Raw genomic sequence first — 18,064 nt, forward strand, 5'->3', positions numbered from 1 at the left:
GATGAATCATAAATATAACCTCATGCCTTGCTAATTTTGAATCAACATTAAATAGATTCATTTAACCATCATCTAGAAAAATATACAATAAGAGGAATATTTTATTGTTCAATTATATTTGGTGTTAAAGTAATTTGGCATCTGACTTTTTCAAAGTTTATAAACTAGAGTATATATGTGTGGGATAATTAAAAAACATATTCATAAAATTATGAAGCTTAATAAGATTAATTAGGAATAATTAATTGTTATATTAATTCAATAAATTAAATTACACTCTCCATGTATCATCCACAACATAAAGAGAGATAGATATCTGCCCTTGGAACACACATACCAATTCGATAGTGCTCAGTACACTTGCAGTGATCCATGAAAATCAACAGATTTGTCTCCTTGTTCATGGGCTTTTGAGATTGGAGGATTTTTTATATTGATGGGTAAAAATTATTAGAGAATATATTAGCCATATTTTCCCCTCACCTGCTTTGATCAATTTTTCAATAGAAATTGTAAAGCTAATTTTACAAGATAGATAATATTAACTGAAGAATCATGTCAATTCTCATTGTATATGGATCTAATGCAAAAGCACATGAAAGAAACATATGAAGATGATACTATCAGCAGAATAATACATGTTAATATTCATATCACTAATATAAAAAAAACTAAGAGAAGAATAAAATACAATTTTGGAGAAGGCTACCAACAACCAAAGACATATTCAATAAGGAGTAGAGACTACTTGATACCCTCAGAAATAACATCATTTTCTTGCCTTTGGCATTTTTGTCAAAGGGGGAGAAGTTAGGAAAAATGGGAGAATAATAAGTGAAGGGAGAAGTTGGTGAAAAGGGGAGGATATTGGAGAAATAAAAAGGAGACGTTTACAAATACACACAAAGGGTGTGATGGTTATAGGTATAAGAAAAATTGAAATTCTAAAGGTCATCATTATTGGAAAATAATTTACTAAAGACTATGTGGAGTCACTATTGGAATAGTGATATCTTAAATTGGAAGGCATCATCAAAAAAATAGTAGAGCTATTAGAGTAGAGGATGTATTATTAGAATATGGAGAAGCATGTACTATGACACTATGGAAAAGTCAAAAATAACTTATGGAATATTCATGAAGAAATTTTATGGAACCCTAATTAGGTCAAGAAATTGGAAAGGAATTAGGTAAGAAATATTATAGAAGAGATCGGTGGAAATTAAAAGGGGAGAGTGGTAAGAGCGATGTAGGTTGAAAAGAGTGAACCATAGGCTATGTGATTATCAAAAAGAAGGTGTACACAGTATGACTTATAAGGTGAAAAGAATAGTGAGGGAGCGTAAAGTACTAATGAGGGCACAACCCAAGAAAAAATGAACACACCAAGAAATGAGACTTGTATTATCAAAAATTATATGTTATTACATTAATTACAACAAAAATAGACTCATCTACATTCCCTATGGGCTTACAACATTATCAAATTCTTGAGAAAACCTTCTCATAGTATCTTCTCTTAAGCTTCACAATAAACTATCTCCACAATGCAATATTTCCTTAAGTAACCCAAATTAGGTTTAGAGTTAGGAATACATTTTAGAATATTCTATTTTCCATCTTCTCCCAAACTATAATATTCTAGAAGACATGTTAGAAGTTAGTGCAAAATTAGAAGATCCCATAAATGGTAGTCAAACTTTTGGGAAGCATAACTTTTGTTCTAGGACTCTAATTAACAAATTGTTTACATATCTAAAAATATCTCTGAGTTCTCTATATGCTTTTGGACCACTTTCACTCATTCCACATTTTTATGTCCCATATGAGGTTGTTTAGTTCCTCAAACTTGACTTTGAAGTGTTCTTAGGAAGTCTCCAGACAACTTAAAATTGTCATAACTTTCAAATCGTAAAGCCTTTTGACCTAATTCTCTTTCTAGAGTGCTTATAATTACAAGTAAAATCATCCCTCTAACTCATTGTAATTATGACTAAATTACATAATAACCCTTTTTCTACATTGGCACATATCCCAAGGTACTCAAAAACACTATCTCAAAAAACTAATAGTGGAACTATGAGAGTTTGAATCATTTTTTGGTCCAAATGGGTATCCAAAAATACAAAAAAATTAAATAGAAACTAACACTAAGCATATTTTTGGGTGATATAGGATTGGCCTTACACCACTGGATGCTCCTGCATGAGATTCTTAGGGTAAATTGAAAAGTGTCCCTATCACTTTACAATTGGTTGAGGAAAACCCAAATGGAAAACCTCCACCATGGATAACCAAGTTGAATCTTCCACCAATCATCCCTTCCACTTCTCTAGGTACTCCTCGTGTTTCATTTTTCTCGTATTCCTACCCACATGATTATCTAGAATTTCTTCAGTCTCCTTCTCAAAAGTAGGAGTGGGACATGGCTCAAGTATCAACTCCTCTAAACCATCTTCTATTAGAATATATATAGCCGGGGTGAATCAATTATCCAACTATTACCATAATTATCAAACGTAAAAAAACTTAACCATATGAGAAATATAATCATAAACTATGAAAAGGTACTCATACAGAAAAACACCAGATATGTAAACTAGGGAAACCCTTGATCAGAGGGAAAACCCTAGTGGAGATGGTACCCACAACTTGATGTATGAATATATATATTCCTCATTAGAGGATGGACCCTATTAGGATTCTATGAATGCTTTTAGTACATATGAGTCCCTATTAGGAGACTTTGAATCCATATTAGGAGATTCCAACCCTATTAGGAGTTGTGGAAAATAACTCAACCTACTGCCCAAATAGCTTCAGCAAAAAACCAATGAGCCCGTTGTCCAAATGATCTATGTATTATTCCTTGTAGAATAATAGATGTGAAATGTACTTCCTTCCTCTTTCTCTATCTTGTCAACCAAACTTCTACTCCCTTTGATCTTGTAACCAAATCACAAATCTTGCATCCAATAATCCCTTTGATCACTTACACCCATTTAGTAAATACTCTGCCCAATTTCGCACTTCACAATTCATATAATGATCACTCTATTTCATTCCTTATTACAAAAAAGGAAAACATCTTTCCTTTATTCCATATCTTCAAAATAATTTCTTGAGTTGTCCTTGAGGCTTTCCAAATTAATTATAATAAGATAATTAATTAATTCAAAAGTACAAAAGCACTGTCATCTCGTAGTCTATGCAAAAATTCACACGTACAATACTAGGTCTTGCGCACTTGCTGACATCACCAATAGACTATCCTCTATCACCTGTTGATTGCACATCTCTTCACTGTATCTCAAATGTAAGATAGTGAACAAACATTAGGAACTACTTTCCTAATACTCTATTTTTTTTCTTCTCTCTATAAATCAATCATAACTTCTGTACATCTTTAACGTAAACTCCATGCACTTGACCACATCATCAAGACATAGCGTAGAACATGTTCATGATTGTGCATCACCAAACAATCAAAACATTGTTCGTACAACTAAGATCTCTATCTACTACTGTAGTGATCTTCATAGCCTTACTATTATGTCAACATCAATGAAAAATATAGTCATAAATGCAACATGTCAATACTCTCCAATGCTTAGGATACTCCCCCAATGTAGTATCATTATCATTCATGCTAGCATCTTCATGATTTTATAGAAAGTATAAAATATTTAAAATGGGAGAAATATGGATCCCATCCAAAAAATATACCTCATTTACATTCCCTAGATCATGTTTCTTCAAAATCTTGTAGGGACCAAATTTATTCATCTTTAACTTGTTGTATGTGCCAACTGGAAATTATTCCTTTCTCAAGTATACCATAACCATATCTCCAACTTGTAACTCTTTATGTCTCCTCTTTTGATCTTCTCTAACCTTATACTATAGATTCATCTTGGCTATATGTGCATGTACCTCCTTGTTTAGGTTCTTAACATGTTCAACAAAGTCTTCTGTCTCAACACTATTCTTCTCTCCTTGTTCCATCTTCCTCATCCATGGTGTAGTCCTTGGACTAATCCTAGACACAATTTAAAGGAATGGTGACCTACCAGTACTTCTATTCATAGAATTATTCTAAGGAAATTCTCCTTGTGGTAGAATCAAATCCCATCCTTTGGCCTTTTCTCCTACTAAACATGTTAGAAAATTACCAATACTTCTATTCACCACTTACATTTATCCATCAGTTTGCGGATGATGTGCAAAACTGAACTTCAAATCCATCTTCAACTTCTTTCATGAAGTCCTCTATATTTACCTAAAAAAAATTGTGTCTTTCAAAAGAAATATGTTTTGGGAAACCATGTAGCCTCACCACCTCTTGGAAAAGAAAAGAAAAATCTGAAATAAGAGCTACATTATGGGTCTTGTGACAAGGAATGAAATAAATCATTTTTGAAAACCTATCAACTGCCACAAATATTGAATTATTACCCTATTGTTTCCTTGGCAACCCAAGAACAAAATCCATACTTATGCCTTCCTAGGGCCTTGATGGAATAGGGAATGGTTGATAGAGTCTAGTATTATGGCTAACTCCCATAGTTGTCTCACACACTCAAAAACTCTACACAATCTTCTTCACACCTTGTGATAACTAAGACCAAAAGTAATGTTCACTTATACTAGAAATGGTCTTGTCTTGACCAAAGTGCCTCACCATTCCTCTACTATATTTTTCCTTGATCAAATTATCCCTTATGGAAATCCTTGGGATACACAACTAACTTCCCTCAAATAGAATACCATCTTGGATTGTGTAATCCAAACATCTAATTATTGGCAATTTGGCTAAGGTAGACATTGGATGTTTTCATTTATGGAAACATATCTTCAATATGAAGAAGGTAGATCTTGAAGATTAAGTTATGACATTCATACTTAGAAAATTGTCTAAGTTTCATATAGATTATCTGATAGAAAATATAGAGTTTCAGTTTCTATGATTCATAGAAGTCATATTGACACATGTACACTTAAGGAAAGGTAGTGCAATTTATGATGATAATGTATGCTAGAGTGCATGTTAGTACTCTATCTACAAAATGTGTCATACTTCTATAAACCATTATTCTTGAAAATACCAATGAAAGAGAGCATCTCTAGATGTGACTTATAGCTCTCTATCTATGATGTGCAAAGGCTATGAGATGGTGGCTCTCAAATGAACCAAGATGTGAAACCCTTGCAAGGTGCACCATAGAACAAGAGATTCTAAGATGAGAGAAAGAGTTAAAGCATTCATGAATCAACAATATGAAATGCAAATGTAAGCTACACTACAATGAGATGCAAGATGCTAGCTAATCTAACAAATGAGGGTATTAAAAAGCCTTCCTATTTAAACTTTGTGAGCTAATCTAGAGCATAAAGAAAGAATCCTCCAAGTGCTCCAAAATCACCAAGAAAACCTGCAACATAACAATATCATGAGAGACTAAGATTTAAGAATGAGGAGAAAGCCCTCCCTTTTAAAGAAAAATTGATGGTAGATATTAAGAGGCATAATAAAGGGAGGAGAAGGCATCTTAAGTGATCCATGTACACAAGAATCTCAACCAATCACAATCAACAATTGACGTTTGAGAGGGAAAGAAATGTGTGGAGGAGAATTAATGTTATTTTAAAAATAAAATATTTCTCTCACATATAAAATTGTGCATTTATGTGTAGAAAAAAATGTCTTTTCTTTTATTTTTAAAATATGAATATTTCTTTATGTGTGCACACTTAGGATAAGTGAGAAGTGAGACTTTTTATTTAATTACAAGGGAGAAATTTATTTTAGTTAAATAGGAACTTAGGATATAGTGGTAAAACCATAGGCTATAATCGAATAAATAGATTTTTGATGATTTGATCAAAGATAAGAAATGGATAAATTATGCAAAAATGCTAGAAAGGGGGCTAATAGTCTAGATGGCCTTTTTTGGGTAATCACATTTTCCCCTATTTGACTAATGTGCGATCAATCTGGGAAAACATTATGTCAAAGAATGAAGAAGCCAAGAAAGCGAAAAATACATAGATCTAACTTTGAGGAATGAAGTGCAAAGAAATGAAAAAAATTGAATGCATTGCCTGCTAGCGACAGTACTGAACACTAGGAGAGGAAGATGATATTCAGACTCAAGAAGAGTACTAACATCAAGTAAATTAGTTAGATCAAGTGAAAATGGAAAGGTAAAGCATATGCTCCTGAGAAATAAATACCCATAGCAAGCTAGCAATTTGTAGTAATAATAGAATATTCCTACCCCCTTGAGATCAAAATTGAAATAAGATATAGGGGATGCAAAAATGTGAAAGATATGAACAAATAAAGATAAATAAAGGTCCACAATAATAGATAAGTAATTAAAACCAAAGAATGTGTAGTGCCTACCCCTACGTTACATTTTTCTATCATTGTTGAACTCTTTTATGATAGTTTTATGTTGATGATTATTAGTGACATTATTTTGAGAATTATCAGATATTGTTTCAAATTCAGTTTATTATATGATGAGATTACTTGGTACGTTATAGTTCATGTATGTATGATGATTATTACAGTGTTTGCAGTTATTGATGATGATTAGTTAGATGATTTATTATCATATGTGTTTTCTTATGGATACTTACCCCATACTTGCATGTGTATGATGTGCATGTTTGTTTTCTTTTTGTATGGTGTTTCTGATGTGCTTAAGGAAGGGAGTCATAGTCACTTGCTAGTCGGGATCTACATGATGCACCACTTCCTGCCATTGCCTATTTAGCTTAGTATATATTATGCTTGTACATGCATGGATTTTATGCAGGTTGCAGGTACCAAATATCGACTTCCCTGAATTGCCAAGATGAGTGTACCCTATCGTATTATCTCAATGGTAAGAGAGGGGAGATAAATTCTCAAGTCCAAATCCCAACCCTTTAAGGCATTTGTCCTAATTGAAAATTAGGACAAGTATCTAAGTTGAGTACCCTCTGAATGCATCGAATGACATAATTCGTGATATTAACCCTTGGTTTGATTTTGTGTGTGTTTTGCTAAGATGGGTTTTTGTATTTTACTTTGTGAGTCTTTGGTGTATTTTCTATTAATTAAGTCTAATTAAAAGATTTAATTAATGATTTAATTTAATGGAAAATTATTATGATATTTTAATATTTAATTATATTTAATTAATTGGAAAATTAATTATATAAAAAAGAATTAAATTTGAAGATTAAAGTTATAAGTTTAAATTCGATACATGATAATATTTATTTAATTTAATAATAATATATTTAGAGTTCATTTTTAAGTAAGTGCTAAATAATATTATTATTTAAGTTAATAAATATTTTATCAATTAATTTTTGAAAATAAATTTAAAAGTGGAAAAGATATTAAAAATATTAAAAGATTCTAGATCGTATGATGCATGCATGTGATTAAAATATATTAAGATAAAACAAGTGGATTTAATAAAGTGAGTGCATGAGATTTAAAATTAATAAATTAATTTAAAAAGAGCCAATTGAATATTAAATAAATTAATTTGTATTATTTTAATATTTATTCACATAGGAGTATGCAAACTCTTGTGAGTTGTCATGTTGACAACATGGGAGTTTGGACTCTAATTATGCACATGTTGTCTACACTTAGGAGTTAGCACATTATTTGAGCACACGGTGTCTACAACATTCTAGACACCTCATCATGTTTATTGTCTTATCGTGGAAGATATGTGCTTAGTTGTCATGCTTATCTCCTAGTTCTTTCTAGACACATTCTAGATGCATCTTAGAGGCCATTATTTATAGGCCCTCCTAGTGTGTATGGACATCCTCATATGCTTCTACAAGCACTCCTAGTCACTTGGGGGGGTTCGGTTCTTGGAGGAATTGCGAATGTTGGACAAGGAAGGAATTTTTGAAAAGGAGAAGGTTCTAAGAGGAGGAGCTTCTCTACAATTTTCTAAGGTGTAGGGAATTAGCATCAATGTCTAGGTAGGCACTCATGATTATTTTGCATATTTTATTACACTCTTTCTTTTCCTATCTTCTTCATGTTTGTTATGTGTGTTTGAATAATTTTATGAATGAATCTTCAATTTTGTAATTTGGAATTCGGACATGCATATTGTTTCATCCAATTATGAGAATTAAAATATTATTGCAATCTTCCCTTAGTAGAATCAAGATTTGGAAATTGATTCAGGTTTGGGTTTGAATTAAAATAGAATCTTATTATTGTGCATTAGTTTTATATGATTTATTAACTAGTCAAATTTAATTTAATTTAATTATGATTAGTTAATAGTAGAAGAAGTGTAATTAATTATTAGTCAATTTATGTAAATGGATTTTTAAATGAGGGCAAATTAAAGTAAAAGAGATATTAATAAGTGTTTAGTGGAATTAAATAATTGAATTATTAATGAGATTGATTTTACTTAAAATCAATGAAGATTATTGTCCTTGAAGCGTTTTAAGGAAATTGTAAACTAATTATTTGAAAGTTGATAAGTAATGTTTTGAATAATGTGGATGATTTTATCTAAAAGTCAATGGGAATTAGTTTAATAATATAAATAAGTAAATAATTATATTTTGACTATTTTAGAAAATTATTTTATTCGAAAAGATAAATGGGTTGACCTGGAAATTAAATGAAGAATCTTATACACTTGAAGTATATTTGAAACGAAAACTGAAACCTCATATTTATCTCAACTATGTGATTGCAAAAGAAAATTGAAACATGTGTTTGTATCCTATTTCTCTATGCTATTTATGTTTTGGGGTTTTGGGGTTTGTCCTAGCTTTGACCAGTCTTAGGTTGTTACCAGAGGCTCAGGGGTCATGTGTTTGCGATGTCATGCTGATGTTGATCTCAATCTTTTCAAAACCCAACCGTGGTAATGTGATGGTATGCTCTATGAGATGTTTGTATTTATTGATTGTTATTGCTTTCTAGTCTTCTTGTGTGAAGCTGAGGTGTATGTATATGAGATACTTGACTTAACCATCTTTGAGTCATCGATCAGTTATAGTTGGATTACTTTTTAGTCACCTTGATGGGACTGAAGTGTTTTTTTTTAATCTTGATGATGTCATATTGTGACATGTTTGACTTGACTATTTTGGAGTCTTCGATCAGTATTACTTTGAGATACTTTTTGGTTGCTCGTTAAGAACCGATGGATATTATGATTATCATTAGATTCTTTTCAGTTGCTCATGGAAAATTGATGTGATTATTTTGATTATCTTTATGATGCTTTCTAGTCACTTGTATAGGGCTGAGGTGATTTTGTGATTTGTGATTTCATGAGGCTAGGGTAGGTTATCTACTTGTAGTGTCGAGAAGTGGCTTGCAATGGGGGTTGGAGCCCTAAGTGGCTGCTAGGGTAACTCATTGTAAGTTATTTAATAAGTGAAAACATTTACATTAAATGGGGATTAAAATGAACCCAATAAGATAATTGTATGTTCTCGCCCATGCCTCGAGTGCTAGTACAGACTAAGATGGGAGTAGAGAGAATGCTTGGTTGAGACCTTGCATTCCATAGTATGCCTCGTCAGTATGAGAGGATGCTAGTGGCTACATAGGGATCACTAGGGGGCCGGGGTCTATTGAGAGACTACTAGGGTAACTCTAGCATGATTCGTGCGATGACACTTTTCCACTTACATAGTAGGTTTCTTACATGTCATTTTTGTGCCTCTGGGATTAGATGTCATTCTTATTAGAACCTTTGAGTTAGTATACTTCTAGGATTCCTAGACTTCGAGAGTACTTGTGTTATGTGATTTTTTATCTTGTGTTATGTGATTTGATATCTTGTTTGGGACTTGAGACTATCTCCTTAGCATGGTGGGAGTGGGCCATTTAGGTCCCACATGGTCAGGTGGTAGTGTTTCTTTACTCTTACCATTTGAGATCCATCTATAGACACCGTGGTTAGAGCATTCTTTGTTGGTATTTATCTTCATTTAGTTCTTGGATCTTATGATGGATGTTATTTACTAGTATATTTCTTTATATTGATGATTAGCATGTGATAGATGATGTTATCTATTTTGTAGGATCATCTTATCCTTTATTCTTGCATGTTAGATTTTTTTATGCGTATGTTGTAGCATGTTAGATTCTTTTATGCATATGATGTAGCATGTTTTAGGAGTGGCATCCCTATTACTATAGTACTGATGATCTCTTTGGTTGCTTGGGATGTTACGTGTAGAGGGATGGCTAGTGCCCACGATGGTCTAATGATGCTATTGATGGTTGGGAGGAACCACTCACTTAGTTAGTTATGGTTTATAATGGATGGTTATCTTTTACGATGGTTGTTATATCTTTATTGATGGATGGATGTATCATGTATGTCATTGGTTTCATTTACTATATTTCACTTGTATCATGGATTCAATGAGGATAATGTACTTTTATTTTCACATATGTATATTCTTTTAAGCATTTCATAACCTGTGACATGTAAAGTGGATGATTGAGCATTCCAAATTTAATTGCCAAGAGGAATTCGGAACAAATGTATATTATGGACATTGGACTTTTTAATTATTCTTTCATGTGGATGTGGTAGTTGTTAGACTTAGTATTAATTAGATTTAAATGTGACACAACGTCTTGGGATCCTTAAGGAATGTAACTTGTTATGTATGCGTATCTATCCTTTTAGTTGTATGTATGTTATTACTTCCGCTACTAGGTGTTAGATGTGAATGCATTATCTTTCATGTCAAAAAAAAATTTAAAAATTGGTAAACTTAGTAAAACTTTAGGTTAATTCTTTTGGATCCCTTGGTGGGGCATTACAGAATGACCAAAAAGGAGTGATAGAATTCCCCAAATTGACTAAGTTTGACCAAAAAAGCTAAGGTATTATAACTAAGTCAAATCAAGTAGAAGGACTATATAGAAGTGAAATGAGGTGAATTGAAGTTAGTAAGAAGTGTGAAAGTGATGAAAACATGAAGAAATGATGGTGCCCCAGCAAAGATTTGAAGATTGGACCTCAAAAGGTCAGTTAACTGCATAGAATAAGGAAGGAATTTTAAAATACAATATTGACCATCAAGATGAACTAAGATTTCAATTTCAATCCTAAAAAATGGACATCTCTAGGAGGGAGGGGGAGAGAGAGAGAGAGAGAGAGAGAGAGAGAGAGAGAGAGAGAGAGAGAGAGAGAGAGAGAGAGAGAGAGAGAGAGAGAGAGAGAGAGAGAGAGTATGATTATCTCGCCCAATAAGAACTTATGTCCCATTGTGAACCACATAAGCAAATAGTGAAATTGGAAAGATGGAATTGAACTGCCTAGTGAATGTGGCTACTAACTTGTCAACCCATCAAAGATTCACCCTTCGGAATATTGTATTCCATAAGAGTAAAACCAAAAGTAAAAGAGATCCAGCCTTAAGAACACCTTCGATCTTAAGGGATCAGAATTTTGGAAAATGGAGGGATCAAGAGATCCTGCAAAAATAAAAAAATCATGCTTTAAGGATTACTCGCTAATCCATAAAGGGAGAGAAGTACCTTGAAAAAAAAATATTGAAAGTGTGTGTGTCCAATAAGTGAGTAGAGTGTATGCCCCCACTTTGAATTCATTGCTAACACTTTAACAAGAGAAATGGCTTTAACAAAAACATATAAAACTCCATTGATTACGTTTCCACTATGAGATGCCCCCAAACTAAGATAAATAAAGGGAAATACCATAGAAACATATAGAGAACACACAAGGGATCTACCTTCCATGTGGTTAGTATGGTCACAAGATAATATATGTATATGTGATATTATTGAAAATAAATTGACATCATTCCCTAAAGAAAGTAAAACTACAATCACAATCAAGGATAGAACACAGAAGAGTTACAAAGAAGAATATTTTCAGACCATGACATGGAGACCAAAAAGAATCAGTGCTACCAAATCACAAATCCAAGAAGATTTCACAAGGAAACTGTTACAACAAAAGCACAAATACAACATAACAAGAAACAAAATATAGAATAAAAATAGATATAGATAGAGAAGTAGCACAACATGTTTGATTCCTTTATCACCTTCCACCAACAAAGAAATAAGGGTCATAAAAAGAATGTAACAAAAATTTAGCAAACACATTATGGGAGAAGCATAGGATGACAAAAAAACACAAAAAAGGCTACCATGAGGGACCAGCCAATCAAGTGTGCCACCTACTCTTCCCATCTCATTCTATATCATTCAAGGAAGGTGGCTAACTCACAAGAGGGACTATATCCAACATAGTAGGGATGATAGTTAGTTCCAAACAAGGATCCTCTTGAGAATCATCATGTTCGATACTAGGTGTAATTATCAATTGTGATGAAAGTATATTAGGTAAATAAATTTCAACGTAAATAGTCTCATATCCATCATCAACATCATCAAGAGTATCTTACTCATTCAAATTAATAAAAATAGGATCTAAGATATGAATAGAATCATCATAATTTTGAATCTTAACCTCATTGTTAGCATTAACTTCTTCTAACACATCATGTATAGGTTGATGAAAAGAAGGTAAAGAACTTTGAATAATAGAAGTATGTGCTTAGCTTAAGCACAATGCTTCTTACAATGTTTATTAGTAAATCGATTACATTTTTTCTTGTTTGAAATATGTTGAGAACTAGGAGGAACAACTACTTGATCCTTCATAGATTCTATAGGAGGATTAATAGGATTCTTAGGAAACTAACAAGAAACACTAGGAGCTTGATGAATAGAACTAGAAGCCATAGATAAAGGAGGTATGGAAGGTTTAGGCAAAAGACCACGATGAAGATCCATCAGAGGAATGCTTAACTTGAGAATCTTGTGATGCTTATAGGCTTGATATGAGGAAAAAATATTATCAGGTCGAGAAGGACAGACATGAATTAGGTATTGAAGGACAAAATAATTCAAGTGTAGAACAATCCATGGGCCAAGAAGGTTGATATAAACTATGTTTAATCATCTTCAATTCTTCATCATGAAAAAATTTAGGACACTTATGAATAGGAGAAGTAACATCATGCATGACATTCAACCAAGGAAAACTAGGCTTAACTTGAAATTGATCAAAAGTAGGAACAACAAAAAACATTGTGTTCACAATATTACGTCAAAATTCAATCTAAAAATAAATAGAACCAAATGATGAATACAGAAAACCATTACAATTTCAAATCCATACTCAAATGTATCAGAAGAATCATGTTGCAAGTATTTCATAAAAATATTTTCTTTAGTAATAAAATTAACTAAGGATGTAGGATCAACTAGACAACCACATGTAGGTATCTTAGCAATCTTAGCATAAATGTAAAGAGGACCATTAGGAGCTTTAATAATCTTAAAACAATCAAAAGTAATCAAGAGTTCCTAAGGTATTTAATTTTGATATTTCTTTTGAGTTTTGGGTTGAATTTTGAATTTAACCTAAGATTTCTATGTATGAGGAGGTTAAACTTGAGGTTGATTTACAGGTTGAGGTGGAGATACAAATTCTAACAAATCAACATGTTCAACATGGTTGACAACATGATTAAGATCATCCATCTTTGAATCATAAACAATATCCATAAAAGATGGTTGAGTGATGGCATTAGTATCATGTGTAGGTAAAGGATTTGTATAGAGTTGAAGGTTTTGATTAGCCTAAGGAGAGACATACTTGTTCTTGCTACCATGAAAATAATCCATGGATAAGGCATTAGAATCAATCAAGTCTTGAACCTTATGATTAAAAGAACAACACTTCTTAGTATCATGGCCATTTTGATGATGGTATTGACAAAAAGATTTAGACACAATCATAATAGGTAAAAGAGGTTGAATAGGACATAAAGTAAATATATTAGTAGTTGATAACCTATTCATAATATGATATAAAGATTCAGAGAGAGAAGTAAACATGCAATTCAAATGAAAAGAAGTGGATGAAAAAGTAGCATTATGAGATGCAATAACAACTTGATCAACAACGGTATTCAATTTTTTTTTATCTTGACATAATTGTTAGGATTTTGAATTTTTTTTAGATTAGGACTAGCATCACTCTTATTAACTAGAGCAGGAGCCATTGGAATGTTGCTCTCAAATTGGCTCACTTGTAATTGGTAATGATGAAGCACCACAAAAATTTGTTGAAAAGATGTAAATTTAGTAAGAAGAATCTTATCTCTAATATTCTTTTGCAAATTTGAAATAAACATACATTGAATATCAATATTAGGAACAAGATAAGAAATCTGAGCATGTCAATGCTTAAATTTACTAATGAATTCAGACAAATTTTCCTTAGTGTTTTTTTTACAACGCATTAAATCTTTTAAAGACACTTGTGGACCAATGTTGTTTTTAAATTGTTGAATAAAGGTATTGGAATGTTTTGTAAAAGAATCAATAGAATAAGGAGGCAAGGAACAAAATCATTGCAAGGCCTTATCACGAAAAGTTCTAGCAAATAACTTAGCTAAAATCCTATAATTATGAGAATAGTCACTACAAAGGATTTGAAATGTTTTAACATGAGTACCAGGGTCTCCTTTTCCATTGTAATTCTCAATATGAGGCATATCAACTTGTTGAGGAATGGGTGTAAAAATGATGTCTAAGGATAGAGGACTTCCCATGTCACATGTAGGAATGCTAAACTTGTTTTGGGTTAAAGAAGAAAGTTGTTGTTGTAAAGATGACATAGTTGATCCAAATTGGTAATTTTTGAATCATTAGAAGTAGTAGGTACAACAACATTATCTAAGTACTAGGTAAAGTGTAAGAAATGGTAGGAATGGAAGACACAACTAGAGGAACACTTAGGACCATAGCTGGAAGAGGATTGGAATAAGGAAAAGGAACATTATGGTAAGAAGGTTGTGATGAAGGGAGGAATATAGAAGGAACACTCATAGAAAAAAAAGGGAACCATTGTAGTCACCAAAGGATGGGTATAAGTAGGAAGACTAGGTAAAGGAATTGAAGAAGGTTCAATACTAGCAAACAAAGGAATAAATCCTAAATCTTGAGCTTCTTAAATGAAAGGTTTAACATTTGAATGCATGAGGTGAGTGATACCACGTAGGTGATTAACACCTTGATAATTATCATGAAGGACTTTCTTAATAATCTTTATAACTTGAATAGAATCTTGATTATGGTTTTCTTGAATAAGCCAATTACCCATTTTACCAAGTTTAGTTGAAAGTTTTTCGACTTGTTCAGGAGAATCTCTTAAAGAATCATCCTCATCGTAAGATGACTAAGAAGAGTTTTGTTCCATAATAGGGTTGGAATCATGAATAATAAAATTTTCATTTGGGATCCTAAGGAAAGGAGAGGAAGACTCAGGATCAAAGGCACCCATATGTCTACGACTTCTTCTAACCAGAATATTATAAGTAGAACTAAAGGTAGTAAAACTCATATACCAATGCAATGTGAATGAACTAAACTAAGAAAAAAAAAAGCATGAAGAAATAAATATTTTTTTATTTTTACTTTATATGATATGAAAACATATGAAAGAAATCTAATACATGCAAGATCTAACACCATAAAGAAGGAGTTATCTAAAAACACAATAGGGCTTCCAATTCCACAAAAGAGAGGGGGAAAGCTTGTTGGGTTCACCAAAATGAATGATGAACAATAGGTGTGTATAAAAATATAGAGTAATGAAATAAATATAAGATCTACCTCTAAGTCCAAACTCCCAAATGAGTGATCCAAATTGATCAACTGAAAAGGTTAATTGCATAAAAGAATCAAAGTATGGAGAATATCAATAGAGAAGAAAACCTTATATATTGTTATAGAAAGTCTATATTGAAATCTTGATTGAATTGAAAAAAAATAATAACCTTAAAGTAGGGTAAATTGAGGGAAAAAATTCTAATTTCTGTATACATTTTTAGGAAATTCTGCAACTAGATCTAGATTAGAAATACATAAATAGAGAAAACTTAGAAACCTTTTGTCTTTTTGAAGAAAGTTGACCTTGACCCAAATTCGAGATAAGATCTTACCCCTTTATTCCAACCTCAACCTGTGTTGGTTGCTCTAACAAAAATTCTATTTGCAAATCCCAAAATTTCACTAAAAATGGTAGTCAAATCTGCACTGATATTCTTTTTCCTACATCTGCTCATGCAATAAAAAGGGTTTTGTTTTTTGAATAGGGGGTTTTCCTTGGTCAAACCCCAATTTGGAATCAACCTTAAAATTGAAATTTCAATATAGATAAAAAAATTAAATGGAACTATTCAACTTTCTTAAGTTGTAATCCTTGTGGAGGATTCGAATCCTTGGATCCACAAGCATGGATGCTCCAAATGAATGTAGAGTTGAATGTAGGATGTCTCAAATCAATTGCATTAGATCTTTGACACCAATATTGAATCAATCTTGGAATAGGAAGAAGTTTGAATGGATGTAGATGTTAGAATCTTCAACAAAAGAGCTCCAAAGAGATTGAATCCTTCAATAGCTGTCAATGGATCTCCTTGATGAATTGAATGCTTAAATGCTTGGATACTTGAATGCTTGAATTCTTGAATGAAAATGTCTTCCTCGGGAAAAATAGATAGTAGATAGATGAATAAGAGAAGAAGGATTCTTTATATAATAGTCTAGGGCAAAAATTTCTAGAGAGGCTGACATAGGAGAATTAAATTCCAATTAAGCCTTAACCAATATAAATGTTCCTAGATTAAATGAAATTGAGGGTTTATAGTTATGAGACCAAAAATAGTCAACCTAAAAGTGGGAAAAACAAACTTTCCAAAGCCCGATATATAGAAACCTCCAGAATCTAAAATTTGGACCTAGGGTCAAGGTCAAGGTTGACTCTGACCTTGGTTAGGGTCAAGGTTATTCTTGACCTAGGTAAAGGTCAAAGTTGACCTTGACCTAGATGGTTGTCCTTGACCCAAAAAGTCAAAAATCTTAGACCTTCAAAAAGGCTATCCAAAAAGAGTGGAAAATAGGGGAGAGAGAAGTGAAATTGTTGGAAATATAATAGGAGTAACTAAGAGGGGAGGTTTGAATTAGTTACCATAAAATAAATCCTAAATCCCTTAGATGTCACCACAAAAACTTTACTAAAAATACTGATGCTAGACAAACACATAGGCACTCAATTTGTACTAGTAATTGTTGAAACTCAGTAAGCACTAAAATAGCTATTGTAACTCAAAAAATGCTTAACATGTAAATCTTAAGATATTCAAAGCAAACAGATTTCCACAATCCATGAATATTGAATTAATTTCTGGGGAAGATTGTGTGAGAGTTTTTTCATCAATGTTTCGGATCATACTGTATGATCCATCATCAGGATGCCATTGAGTCACTGAGAGCAAAAAATAGCATATACTTTCTTAAGATATTAAGATATTATCATTGATTAAACTTACTTTGATTAGTTATATACTCATGAAATAAATAGCATGTACACAAGTGACACTAAGATTTAATGTGGAAACCCAATTTGGGAAAAACCATCAGTTGCAACTAATTACTAATTTTCACTCTTTTGAAGTGAGCCCTATTAGGAGCCAACCCTGTTAAAGGTTGAAAAATACACTGTTAGGTGTGAACCTATTAGAGGATTTAATCACCTTGTTAGGAGTGGCCTTGTTAGAGGTCTTTAGACACTTCAGTCTAGAAATGCCACCTTGTTGGAGGATTTACAAATAGTTGTTAAGTCAACTCTGTTAAGAGATTTTGATCACTGTTACAATGGTTAGAGGGTAACAATGAGATGACCTAATTTCTAATGCAACTAAATTGTTAATTACAGATCTCAATCCTAGCTTGTATACTTGATCTTTTTTTAGAAAATGTACCTTTGTAGCTCAATAAGGATATTCTACTTATCGTTCTAATTCTCTTCCTCTAATCATCTCCAAATCTTATATTCTCTTTCACACATTCAATCCTCAACTTAATCTTATATTTATATATTACACATTGTTCAAGTTGGCTTGAATTAACTTAGAATATTTAATATTCATCTCCTCAATC

Source organism: Cupressus sempervirens, chromosome 3 (genome assembly GCF_028749045.1).
Source record: "Cupressus sempervirens isolate cs-2001-9-10 chromosome 3, ASM2874904v1, whole genome shotgun sequence".
NCBI classification, from domain to species: Eukaryota; Viridiplantae; Streptophyta; class Pinopsida; order Cupressales; family Cupressaceae; genus Cupressus; species Cupressus sempervirens.